The 13,841-nt window shown below is 51.0% G+C and overlaps 1 protein-coding gene across 3 annotated transcripts in view; it reads left to right on the forward strand.

Moving 5' to 3' along the window:
- RHBDF2 (rhomboid 5 homolog 2) overlaps positions 1 to 13,841 on the forward strand; it is a 100,044-nt gene that overhangs the window by 5,922 nt on the left and 80,281 nt on the right. The gene's annotated exons all lie outside the window — the stretch shown is intronic.

Raw genomic sequence — 13,841 nt, forward strand, 5'->3', positions numbered from 1 at the left:
TGTGTCACAGTCATTACTGTCCCCTCATCTCTCCCTGTGTCACAGTCATTACTGTCCCCTCATCTCTCCCTGTGTCACAGTCATTACTGTCCCCTCATCTCTCCCTGTGTCACAGTCATTAGTGTCCCCTCATCTCTCCCTGTGTCACAGTCATTAGTGTCCCCTCATCTCTCCCTGTGTCACAGTCATTACTGTCCCCTCATCTCTCCCTGTGTCACAGTCATTACTGTCCCCTCATCTCTCCCTGTGTCACAGCCATTACTGTCCCCTCATCTCTCCCTGTGTCACAGTCATTACTGTCCCCTCATCTCTCCCTGTGTCACAGTCATTACTGTCCCCTCATCTCTCCCTGTGTCACAGTCATTACTGTCCCCTCATCTCTCCCTGTGTCACAGTCATTAGTGTCCCCTCATCTCTCCCTGTGTCACAGTCATTACTGTCCCCTCATCTCTCCCTGTGTCACAGTCATTACTGTCCCCTCATCTCTCCCTGTGTCACAGTCATTACTGTCCCCTCATCTCTCCCTGTGTCACAGTCATTAGTGTCCCCTCATCTCTCCCTGTGTCACAGTCATTAGTGTCCCCTCATCTCTCCCTGTGTCACAGTCATTAGTGTCCCCTCATCTCTCCCTGTGTCACAGTCATTAGTGTCCCCTCATCTCTCCCTGTGTCACAGTCATTAGTGTCCCCTCATCTCTCCCTGTGTCACAGTCATCAGTGTCCCCTCTTCTCTCCATGTGTCACAGTCATTAGTGTCCCCTCATCTCTCCCTGTGTCAGTCATTAGTGTCCCCTCATCTCTCCCTGTGTCACAGTCATTACTGTCCCCTCATCTCCCCTGTGTCACAGTCATTAGTGTCCCCTCATCTCTCCCTGTGTCAGTCATTAGTGTCCCCTCATCTCTCCCTGTGTCACAGTCATTACTGTCCCCTCATCTCCCCCTGTGTCACAGTCATTAGTGTCCCCTCATCTCTCCCTGTGTCAGTCATTAGTGACCCCTCATCACACTGTGTCACAGTCATTAGTGTCCCCTCATCTCTCTCTGTGTCACAGTCATTAGTGTCCCCTCATCTCTCCCTGTGTCAGTGTCATTAGTGTCCCCTCATCTCTCCCTGTGTCACAGTCATTACTGTCCCCTCATCTCTCCGTGTCAGTCATTATTGTCCCCTCATCTCTCCCTGTGTCAGTGTCATTAGTGTCCCCTCATCTCTCCCTGTGTCACAGTCATTACTGTCCCCTCATCTCTCCCTGTGTCACAGTCATTACTGTCCCCTCATCTCTCCCTGTGTCACAGTCATTAGTGTCCCCTCATCTCTCCCTGTGTCACAGTCATTACTGTCCCCTCATCTCTCCCTGTGTCACAGTCATTACTGTCCCCTCATCTCTCCCTGTGTCACAGTCATTACTGTCCCCTCATCTCTCCCTGTGTCACAGTCATTAGTGTCCCCTCATCTCTCCCTGTGTCACAGTCATTACTGTCCCCTCATCTCTCCCTGTGTCACAGTCATTAGTGTCCCCTCATCTCTCCCTGTGTCACAGTCATCAGTGTCCCCTCTTCTCTCCATGTGTCACAGTCATTAGTGTCCCCTCATCTCTCCCTGTGTCAGTCATTAGTGTCCCCTCATCTCTCCCCTGTGTCACAGTCATTACTGTCCCCTCATCTCCCCCTGTGTCACAGTCATTAGTGTCCCCTCATCTCTCCCTGTGTCAGTCATTAGTGTCCCCTCATCTCTCCCTGTGTCACAGTCATTACTGTCCCCTCATCTCCCCCTTTGTCACAGTCATTAGTGTCCCCTCATCTCTCCCTGTGTCAGTCATTAGTGACCCCTCATCACACTGTGTCACAGTCATTAGTGTCCCCTCATCTCTCTCTGTGTCACAGTCATTAGTGTCCCCTCATCTCTCCCTGTGTCAGTGTCATTAGTGTCCCCTCATCTCTCCCTGTGTCACAGTCATTACTGTCCCCTCATCTCTCCGTGTCAGTCATTATTGTCCCCTCATCTCTCCCTGTGTCAGTGTCATTAGTGTCCCCTCATCTCTCCCTGTGTCACAGTCATTACTGTCCCCTCATCTCTCCCTGTGTCACAGTCATTACTGTCCCCTCATCTCTCCCTGTGTCAGTCATTACTGTCCCCTCATCTCTCCCTGTGTCACAGTCATTACTGTCCCCCTCATCATCTCCCTGTGTCACAGTCATTAGTGTCCCCTCATCTCTCCCTGTGTCACAGTCATTACTGTCCCCTCATCTCTCCCTGTGTCACAGTCATTACTGTCCCCTCATCTCTCCCTGGGTCACAGTCATTAGTGTCCCCTCATCTCTCCCTGTGTCACAGTCATTAGTGTCCCCTCATCTCTCCCTGTGTCACAGTCATTAGTGTCCCCCTCATCTCTCCCTGTGTCACAGTCATCAGTGTCCCCTCATCTCTCCATGTGTCACAGTCATTAGTGTCCCCTCATCTCTCCCTGTGTCACAGTCATTAGTGTCCCCTCATCTCTCCCTGTGTCACAGTCATTACTGTCCCCTCATCTCTCCCTGTGTCAGTCATTAGTGTCCCCTCATCTCCCCTGTGTCACAGTCATTACTGTCCCCTCATCTCCCCCCTGTGTCACAGTCATTATTGTCCCTCATCTCTCCCTGTGTCACAGTCATTACTGTCCCCTCATCTCTCCCTGTGTCACAGTCATTAGTGTCCCCTCATCTCTCCCTGTGTCACAGTCATTACTGTCCCTCATCTCTCCCTGTGTCACAGTCATTAGTGTCCCCTCATCTCTCCCTGTGTCACAGTCATTACTGTCCCCTCATCTCTCCCTGTGTCACAGTCATTAGTGTCCCCTGTCATCTCTCCCTGTGTCACAGTCATCAGTGTCCCCTCATCTCTCCCTGTGTCACAGTCCATTACTGTCCCCTCATCTCTCCCTGTGTCAGTCATTAGTGTCCCCTCATCTCTTCCTGTGTCAGTCATTAGTGACCCCCTCATCACACTGTGTCACAGTCATTAGTGTCCCCATCATCTCTCCCTGTGTCACAGTCATTACTGTCCCCTCATCTCTCCCTGTGTCACAGCCATTAGTGTCCCCTCATCTCTCCCTGTGTCAGTGTCATTAGTGTCCCCTCATCTCTCCCTGTGTCACAGTCATTACTGTCCCCTCATCTCTCCCTGTGTCACAGTCATTATTGTCCCCATCATCTCTCCCTGTGTCAGTGTCATTAGTGTCCCCTCATCTCTCCCTGTGTCACAGTCATTACTGTCCCCTCATCTCTCCCTGTGTCAGTCATTAGTGTCCCCTCATCTCTCCCTGTCACAGTCATTAGTGTCCCCTCATCTCTCCCTGTGTCACAGTCATTACTGTCCCCTCATCTCTCCCTGTGTCAGTCATTAGTGTCCCCTCATCTTTCCCTGTGTCACAGTCATTACTGTCCCCTCATCTCTCCTTGTGTCAGTCATTACTGTCCCCTCATCTCTCCCTGTGTCACAGTCATTACTGTCCCCTCATCTCTCCTTTGTGTCAGTCATTAGTGTCCCCTCATCTCTCCTGTGTCACAGTCATTACTGTCCCCTCATCTCTCCCTGTGTCACAGTCATTAGTGTTCTCCTCATCTCTCCTTGTGTCAGTCATTAGTGTCCCCTCATCTCTCTGTGTCACAGTCATCAGTGTCCCCTTATCTCTCCATGTGTCAGTCATTACTGTCCCCTCATCTCTCCCTGTGTCACAGTCATTAGTGTCCCCTCATCTCTCCCTGTGTCACAAGTCATTAGTGTCCCCTCATCTCCCCCTGTGTCACAGTCATTAGTGTCCCCTCATCCTCTCTCCTCTGTGTCAGTCATTAGTGTCCCCTCATCTCCCCCTGTGTCACAGTCATTAGTGTCCCCTCATCTCTCCATGGTGTCAGTCATTAGTGTCCCCTCATCTTTCCCTTTGTCACAGTCATTAGTGTCCCCCTCATCTCTCCCTGTCACAGTCATTACTGTCCCCTCATCTCTCCGTGTCAGTCATTAGTGTTCTCTCATCTCTCCTTGTGTCCAGTCATTAGTGTCCCCTCATCTCTCCCTGTGTCACAGTCATCAGTGTCCCCTCATCTCTCCCTGTGTCACAGTCATCAGTGTCCCCTCATCTCTCCCTGTGTCAGTCATTTAGTGTCCCCTCATCTCTCCCTGTGTCACAGTCATTAGTGTCCCCTCATCTCTCCCTGTGTCACAGTCATTAGTGTCCCCCTCATCTCTCCCTGTGTCACAGTCATTACTGTCCCCTCATCTCTCCCTGTGTCACAGTCATTACTGTCCCATCATCTCTCCCTGTGTCACAGTCATTACTGTCCCCCTCATCTCTCCCTGTGTCACAGTCATTACTGTCCCCTCATCTCTCCCTGTGTCACAGTCATTAGTGTCCCCTCATCTCTCCCTGTGTCACAGTCATCAGTGTCCCCTCATCTCTCCCTGTGTCACAGTCATTAGTGTCCCCTCATCTCTCCCTGTGTCACAGTCATTAGTGTCCCCTCATCTCTCCCTGTGGTCACAGTCATTACTGTCCCCTCATCTCTCCATGTGTCACAGTCATTAGTGTCCCCTCATCTCTCCCTGTGTCACAGTCATTAGTGTCCCCTCATCTCTCCCTGTGTCACAGTCATTAGTGTCCCTCATCTCTCCCTGTGTCACAGTCATTAGTGTCCCTTCATCTCTCCCTGTGTCACAGTCATTAGTGTCCGCTCATCTCTCCCTGTGTCAGTGTCATTAGTGTCCCCTCATCTCTCCCTGTGTCACAGTCATTACTGTCCCCTCATCTCTCTCCCTGTGTCACAGTCATTACTGTCCCCTCATCTCTCCGTGTCACAGTCATTAGTGTCCCCTCATCTTTCCCTGTGTCACAGTCATTACTGTCCCCTCATCTCTCCTTGTGTCAGTCATTAGTGTTCCCCTCATCTTTCCCTGTGTCACAGTCATTACTGTCCCCTCATCTCTCCCTGTGTCACAGTCATTAGTGTTCTCTCATCTCTCCTTGTGCCAGTCATTAGTGTTCCCTCATCTCTCTGTGTCACAGTCATCAGTGTTCCCTTATCTCTCCCTGTGTCACAGTCATTACTGTCCCCTCATCTCTCCCTGTGTCACAGTCATTAGTGTTCTCTATCTCTCCTTGTGTCAGTCATTAGTGTCCCCTCATTCTCTCCCTGTGTCACAGTCATTAGTGTCCCCTCATCTCTCCTCCTGTGTCACAGTCATTAGTGTCCCCCTCATCTCTCCTCCTGTGTCACAGTCATTAGTGTCCCCTCATCTCTCCCTGTCACAGTCATTACTGTCCCCTCATCTCTCCCTGTGTCACAGTCATTAGTGTCCCCCTCATCTCTCCCTGTGTCATAGCCATTAGTGTCCCCTCATCTCTCCCTATGTCACAGTCATTAGTGTCCCCTCATCTCTCCCTGTGTCACAGTCATCAGTGTCCCCTCATCTCTCCCTGTGTCACAGTCATTACTGTCCCCTCATCTCTCCGTGTCAGTCATTAGTGTTCTCTCATCTCTCCTTGTGTCAGTCATTAGTGTCCCCTCATCTCTCCCTGTGTCACAGTCATCAGTGTCCCCTCATCTCTCCCTGTGTCACAGTCATCAGTGTCCCCTCATCTCTCCCTGTGTCAGTCATTAGTGTCCCCTCATCTCTCCCTGTGTCACAGTCATTAGTGTCCCCTCATCTCTCCCTGTGTCACAGTCATTAGTGTCCCCTCATCTCTCCCTGTGTCACAGTCATTACTGTCCCCCTCATCTCTCCCTGTGTCACAGTCATTACTGTCCCATCATCTCTCCCTGTGTCACAGTCATTACTGTCCCCTCATCTCTCCCTGTGTCACAGTCATCAGGTGTCCCCCTCATCTCTCCATGTGTCACAGTCATTAGTGTCCCCCTCATCTCTCCCTGTGTCACAGTCATTAGTGTCCCCTCATCTCTCCCTGTGTCACAGTCATTAGTGTCCCCCTCATCTCTCCCTGTGTCACAGTCATTAGTGTCCCCTCATCTCTCCCTGTGTCACAGTCATTAGTGTCCGCTCATCTCTCCCTGTGTCAGTGTCATTAGTGTCCCCTCATCTCTCCCTGTGTCACAGTCATTACTGTCCCCTCATCTCTCCTGTGTCACAGTCATTACTGTCCCCCTCATCTCTCCCTGTCACAGTCATTAGTGTCCCCTCATCTTTCCCTGTGTCACAGTCATTACTGTCCCCTCATCTCTCCTTGTGTTCAGTCATTAGTGTCCCCCTCATCTTTCCCTGTGTCACAGTCATTACTGTCCCCTCATCTCTCCCTGTGTCACAGTCATTAGTGTTCTCTCATCTCTCCTTGTGCCAGTCATTAGTGTTCCCTCATCTCTCTGTGTCACAGTCATCAGTTGTCCCCTCATCTCTCCATGTGTCAGTCATTACTGTCCCCTCATCTCTCCATGTGTCAGTCATTAGTGTCCCCTCATCTTTCCCTTTGTCACAGTCATTAGTGTCCCCTCATCTCTCCCTGTGTCACAGTCATTACTGTCCCCTCATCTCTCCCTGTGTCACAGTCATTAGTGTTCTCTCATCTCTCCTTGTGTCAGTCATTAGTGTCCCCTCATCTCTCCCTGTGTCACAGTCATTAGTGTCCCCTCATCTCTCCTCCTGTGTCACAGTCAATTAGTGTCCCCTCATCTCTCCTCCTGTGTCACAGTCATTAGTGTCCCCTCATCTCTCCCTGTCACAGTCATTACTGTCCCCTCATCTCTCCCTGTGTCACAGTCATTAGTGTCCCCTCATCTCTCCCTGTGTCATAGCCATTAGTGTCCCCTCATCTCTCCCTATGTCACAGTCATTAGTGTCCCCTCATCTCTCCCTGTGTCACAGTCATTAGTGTCCCCTCATCTCTCCCTGTGTCACAGTCATTAGTGTCCCCTCATCTCTCCCTGTGTCACAAGCCATTAGTGTCCCCTCATCTCTCCCTGTGTCACAGCCATTAGTGTCCCCTCATCTCTCCCTGTGTCACAGTCATTAGTGTCCCCCTCATCTCTCCTGTGTCACAGTCATTAGTGTCCCCCTCATCTCTCCCTGTGTCACAGTCATTAGTGTCCCCTAATCTCTCCCTGTGTCACAGTCATTAGTGTCCCCTCATCTCTCCCTGTGTCACAGTCATTAGTGTCCCCCTCATCTCTCCCTGTGTCAGTCATTAGTGTCCCCTCATCTCTCCCTGTGTCACAGTCATTAGTGTCCCCTCATCTCTCCCTGTGTCACAGTCATTAGTGTCCCTCATCTCTCCCCTGTGTCACAGTTATTAGTGTCCCCTCATCTCTCCCTGTGTCACAGTCATTAGTGTCCCCTCATCTCTCCCTGTGTCACAGTCATTAGTGTCCCCTTCATCTCTCCCTGTGTCACAGTCATTAGGGGTCACCTCATCTCTCCCTGTGTCACAGTCATTAGGGTCCCCTCATCTCTCCCTGTGTCACAGTCATTAGTGTCCCCTCATCTCTCCCTATGTCAGTCATTAGTGTCCCCCTCATCTCTCCCTGTGTCACAGTCATTAGTGTCCCCTCACCTCCCCCTGTGTCACAGTCATTAGTGTCCCCTCATCTCTCCCTGTGTCACAGTCATTAGTGTCCCCTCATCTCTCCCTGTGTCACTGTCATTAGGGTCCCCTCATCTCTCCCTGTGTCACTGTCATTAGGGTCCCCTCATCTCTCCCTGTGTCACAGTCATTAGTGTCCCCTCATCTCTCCCTGTGTCACAGTCATTAGTGTCCCCCGTCATTCTCTCCCTGTGTCAGTCATTAGTGACCCTCATCTCTCCCTGTGTTACAGTCATTAGGGTCCCCTCATCTCTCCCTGTGTCACAGTCATTAGGGTCCCCTCATCTCTCCCTGTGTCACAGTCATTAGTGTCCCCCCTCATCTCTCCCTGTGTCACAGTCATTAGTGTCCCCTCATCTCTCCCTGTGTCACAGTCATCAGTGTCCCCTCTTCTCTCCATGTGTCACAGTCATTAGTGTCCCCTCATCTCTCCCCTGTGTCAGTCATTAGTGTCCCCTCATCTCTCCTGTGTCACAGTCATTACTGTCCCCTCATCTCCCCCTGTGTCACAGTCATTAGTGTCCCCTCATCTCTCCCTGTGTCAGTCATTAGTGTCCCCTCATCCTCTCCCTGTGTCACAGTCATTACTGTCCCCCTCATCTCCCCCTGTGTCACAGTCATTAGTGTCCCCTCATCTCTCCCTGTGTCAGTCATTAGTGACCCCTCATCACACTGTGTCACAGTCATTAGTGTCCCCTCATCTCTCTCTGTGTCACAGTCATTAGTGTCCCCCTCATCTCTCCCTGTGTCAGTGTCATTAGTGTCCCCTCATCTCTCCCTGTGTCACAGTCATTACTGTCCCCTCATCTCTCCGTGTCAGTCATTATTGTCCCCTCATCTCTCCCTGTGTCAGTGTCATTAGTGTCCCCCTCATCTCTCCCTGTGTCACAGTCATTACTGTCCCCTCATCTCTCCCTGTGTCACAGTCATTACTGTCCCCCTCATCTCTCCCTGTGTCACAGTCATTAGTGTCCCCTCATCTCTCCCTGTGTCACAGTCATTACTGTCCCCTCATCTCTCCCTGTGTCACAGTCATTACTTGTCCCCTCATCTCTCCCTGTGTCACAGTCATTACTGTCCCCTCATCTCTCCCTGTGTCACAGTCATTAGTGTCCCTCATCTCTCCCTGTGTCACAGTCATTACTGTCCCCTCATCTCTCCCTGTGTCACAGTCATTAGTGTCCCCTCATCTCTCCCTGTGTCACAGTCATCAGTGTCCCCTCTTCTCTCCATGTGTCACAGTCATTAGTGTCCCCTCATCTCTCCCTGTGTCAGTCATTAGTGTCCCCTCATCTCTCCCTGTGTCACAGTCATTACTGTCCCCTCATCTCCCCCTGTGTCACAGTCATTAGTGTCCCCCTCATCTCTCCCTGTGTCAGTCATTAGTGTCCCCTCATCTCTCTCCTGTGTCACAGTCATTACTGTCCCCCCTCATCTTCCCCCCTTTGTCACAGTCATTAGTGTCCCCTCATCTCTCCCTGTGTCAGTCATTAGTGACCCCTCATCACACTGTGTCACAGTCATTAGTGTCCCTCATCTCTCTCTGTGTCACAGTCATTAGTGTCCCTCATCTCTCCCTGTGTCAGTGTCATTAGTGTCCTCCTCATCTCTCCCCTGTGTCACAGTCATTACTGTCCCCTCATCTCTCCGTGTCAGTCATTATTGTCCCCTCATCTCTCCCTGTGTCAGTGTCATTAGTGTCCCCCTCATCTCTCCCTGTGTCACCAGTCATTACTGTCCCCTCATCTCTCCCTGTGTCACAGTCATTACTGTCCCCTCATCTCTCCCTGTGTCAGTCATTACTGTCCCCTCATCTCTCCCTGTGTCACAGTCATTACTGTCCCCTCATCTCTCCCTGTGTCACAGTCATTAGTGTCCCCCTCATCTCTCCCTGTGTCACAGTCATTACTGTCCCCTCATCTCTCCCTGTGTCACAGTCATTACTGTCCCCTCATCTCTCCCTGTGTCACAGTCATTAGTGTCCCCTCATCTCTCCCTGTGTCACAGTCATTAGTGTCCCCTCATCTCTCCCTGTGTCACAGTCATTAGTGTCCCCTCATCTCTCCCTGTGTCACAGTCATCAGTGTCCCCTCATCTCTCCATGTGTCACAGTCATTAGTGTCCCCTCAATCTCTCCCTGTGTCACAGTCATTAGTGTCCCCTCATCTCTCCCTGTGTCACAGTCATTACTGTCCCCTCATCTCTCCCTGTGTCAGTCATTAGTGTCCCCTCATCTCCCCCTGTGTCACAGTCATTACTGTCCCCTCATCTCCCCCTGTGTCACAGTCATTATTGTCCCCTCATCTCTCCCTGTGTCACAGTCATTACTGTCCCCCTCATCTCTCCCTGTGTCACAGTCATTAGTGTCCCCTCATCTCTCCCTGTGTCACAGTCATTACTGTCCCCTCATCTCTCCCTGTGTCACAGTCATTAGTGTCCCCTCATCTCTCCCTGTGTCACAGTCATTACTGTCCCCCTCATCTCTCCCTGTGTCACAGTCATTAGTGTCCCCTCATCTCTCCCTGTGTCACAGTCATCAGTGTCCCCTCATCTCTCCTGTGTCACAGTCATTACTGTCCCCTCATCTCTCCCTGTGTCAGTCATTAGTGTCCCCTCATCTCTTCCTGTGTCAGTCATTAGTGACCCCTCATCACACTGTGTCACAGTCATTAGTGTCCCCTCATCTCTCCCTGTGTCACAGTCATTACTGTCCCCTCATCTCTCCCTGTGTCACAGCCATTAGTGTCCCCTCATCTCTCCCTGTGTCAGTGTCATTAGTGTCCCCTCATCTCTCCTGTGTCACAGTCATTACTGTCCCCTCATCTCTCCCTGTGTCACAGTCATTATTGTCCCCCTCATCTCTCCCTGTGTCAGTGTCATTAGTGTCCCCTCATCTCTCCCTGTGTCACAGTCATTACTGTCCCCCTCATCTCTCCCTGTGTCAGTCATTAGTGTCCCCTCATCTCTCCCTGTCACAGTCATTAGTGTCCCCTCATCTCTCCCTGTGTCACAGTCATTACTGTCCCCTCATCTCTCCCTGTGTCAGTCATTAGTGTCCCCCTCATCTTTCCCTGTGTCACAGTCATTACTGTCCCCTCATCTCTCCTTGTGTCAGTCATTACTGTCCCCTCATCTCTCCCTGTGTCACAGTCATTACTGTCCCCTCATCTCTCCTTGTGTCAGTCATTAGTGTCCCCTCATCTCTCCCTGTGTCACAGTCTATTACTGTCCCCTCATCTCTCCCTGTGTCACAGTCATTAGTGTTCTCTCATCTCTCCTTGTGTCAGTCATTAGTGTCCCTCTCATCTCTCTGTGTCACAGTCATCAGTGTCCCCTTATCTCTCCATGTGTCAGTCATTACTGTCCCCTCATCTCTCCCTGTGTCACAGTCATTAGTGTCCCCCTCATCTCTCCCTGTGTCACAGTCATTAGTGTCCCCTCATCTCCCCCTGTGTCACAGTCATTAGTGTCCCCCTCATCTCTCCCTGTGTCAGTCATTAGTGTCCCCTCATCTCCCCCTGTGTCACAGTCATTAGTGTCCCCCTCATCTCTCCATGTGTCAGTCATTAGTGTCCCCCTCATCTTTCCCTTTGTCACAGTCATTAGTGTCCCCTCATCTCTCCCTGTCACAGTCATTACTGTCCCCTTCATCTCTCCGTGTCAGTCATTAGTGTTCTCTCATCTCTCCTTGTGTCAGTCATTAGTGTCCCCCTCATCTCTCCCTGTGTCACAGTCATCAGTGTCCCCTCAATCTCTCCCTGTGTCACAGTCATCAGTGTCCCCTCATCATCTCTCCCTGTGTCAGTCATTAGTGTCCCCCTCATCTCTCCCTGTGTCACAGTCATTAGTGTCCCCTCATCTCTCCCTGTGTCCACAGTCATTAGTGTCCCCCTCATCTCTCCCTGTGTCACAGTCATTACTGTCCCCTCATCTCTCCCTGTGTCACAGTCATTACTGTCCCATCATCTCTCCCTGTGTCACAGTCATTACTGTCCCCTCATCTCTCCCTGTGTCACAGTCATTACTGTCCCCCTCATCTCTCCCTGTGTCACAGTCATTAGTGTCCCCTCATCTCTCCCTGTGTCACAGTCATCAGTGTCCCCTCATCTCTCCCTGTGTCACAGTCATTAGTGTCCCCTCATCTCTCCCTGTGTCACAGTCATTAGTGTCCCCTCATCTCTCCCTGTGTCACAGTCATTACTGTCCCCTCATCTCTCCATGTGTCACAGTCATTAGTGTCCCCTCATCTCTCCCTGTGTCACAGTCATTAGTGTCCCCTCATCTCTCCCTGTGTCACAGTCATTAGTGTCCCCCCTCATCTCTCCCTGTGTCACAGTCATTAGTGTCCCCTTCATCTCTCCCTGTGTCACAGTCATTAGTGTCCGCTCATCTCTCCCTGTGTCAGTGTCATTAGTGTCCCCCTCATCTCTCCCTGTGTCACAGTCATTACTGTCCCCTCATCTCTCCTGTGTCACAGTCATTACTGTCCCCTTCATCTCTCCGTGTCACAGTCATTAGGTGTCCCCTCATCTTTCCCTGTGTCACAGTCATTACTGTCCCCTCATCTCTCCTTGTGTCAGTCATTAGTGTCCCCTCATCTATCCCTGTGTCACAGTCATTACTGTCCCCTCATCTCTCCCTGTGTCACAGTCATTAGTGTTCTCTCATCTCTCCTTGTGCCAGTCATTAGTGTGTCCCTCATCTCTCTGTGTCACAGTCATCAGGTGTTCCCTTATCTCTCCCTGTGTCACAGTCATTACTGTCCCCTCATCTCTCCCTGTAGTCACAGTCATTAGTGTTCTCTCATCTCTCCTTGTGTCAGTCATTAGTGTCCCCTCATCTCTCCCTGTGTCACAGTCATTAGTGTCCCCTCATCTCTCCTCCTGTGTCACAGTCATTAGTGTCCCCTCATCTCTCCTCCTGTGTCACAGTCATTAGTGTCCCCTCGATCTCTCCCTGTCACAGTCATTACTGTCCCTCATCTCTCCCTGTGTCACAGTCATTAGTGTCCCCTCATCTCTCCCTGTGTTCATATCATCTCTCCCTGTGTCACAGTCATTACTGTCCCCTCATCTCTCCGTGTCAGTCATTAGTGTTCTCTCATCTCTCCTTGTGTCAGTCATTAGTGTCCCCTCATCTCTCCCTGTGTCACAGTCATCAGTGTCCCCTCATCTCTCCCTGTGTCACAGTCATCAGTGTCCCCTCATCTCTCCCTGTGTCAGTCATTAGTGTCCCCTCATCTCTCCCTGTGTCACAGTCATTAGTGTCCCCTCATCTCTCCCTGTGTCACAGTCATTAGTGTCCCCTCATCTCTCCCTGTGTCACAGTCATTACTGTCCCCTCATCTCTCCCTGTGTCACAGTCATTACTGTCCCATCATCTCTCCCTGTGTCACAGTCATTACTGTCCCCTCATCTCTCCCTGTGTCACAGTCATCAGTGTCCCCTCATCTCTCCATGTGTCACAGTCATTAGTGTCCCCTCATCTCTCCCTGTGTCACAGTCATTAGTGTCCCCTCATCTCTCCCTGTGTCACAGTCATTAGTGTCCCCTCATCTCTCCCTGTGTCACAGTCATTAGTGTCCCCTCATCTCTCCCTGTGTCACAGTCATTAGTGTCCGCTCATCTCTCCCTGTGTCAGTGTCATTAGTGTCCCCTCATCTCTCCCTGTGTCACAGTCATTACTGTCCCCTCATCTCTCCCTGTGTCACAGTCATTACTGTCCCCTCATCTCTCCCTGTCACAGTCATTAGTGTCCCCTCATCTTTCCCTGTGTCACAGTCATTACTGTCCCCTCATCTCTCCCTGTGTCACAGTCATTACTGTCCCCTCATCTCTCCCTGTGTCACAGTCATTAGTGTCCCCTCATCTCTCCCTGTGTCACAGTCATCAGTGTCCCCTCATCTCTCCCTGTGTCACAGTCATTAGTGTCCCCTCATCTCTCCCTGTGTCACAGTCATTAGTGTTCTCTCATCTCTCCTTGTGCCAGTCATTAGTGTTCCCTCATCTCTCTGTGTCACAGTCATCAGTGTCCCCTCATCTCTCCATGTGTCAGTCATTACTGTCCCCTCATCTCTCCATGTGTCAGTCATTAGTGTCCCCTCATCTTTCCCTTTGTCACAGTCATTAGTGTCCCCTCATCTCTCCCTGTGTCACAGTCATTACTGTCCCCTCATCTCTCCCTGTGTCACAGTCATTAGTGTTCTCTCATCTCTCCTTGTGTCAGTCATTAGTGTCCCCTCATCTCTCCCTGTGTCACAGTCATTAGTGTCCCCTCATCT

Source organism: Hyla sarda, chromosome 13, assembly GCF_029499605.1.
Source record: "Hyla sarda isolate aHylSar1 chromosome 13, aHylSar1.hap1, whole genome shotgun sequence".
NCBI lineage: Eukaryota > Metazoa > Chordata > Amphibia > Anura > Hylidae > Hyla > Hyla sarda.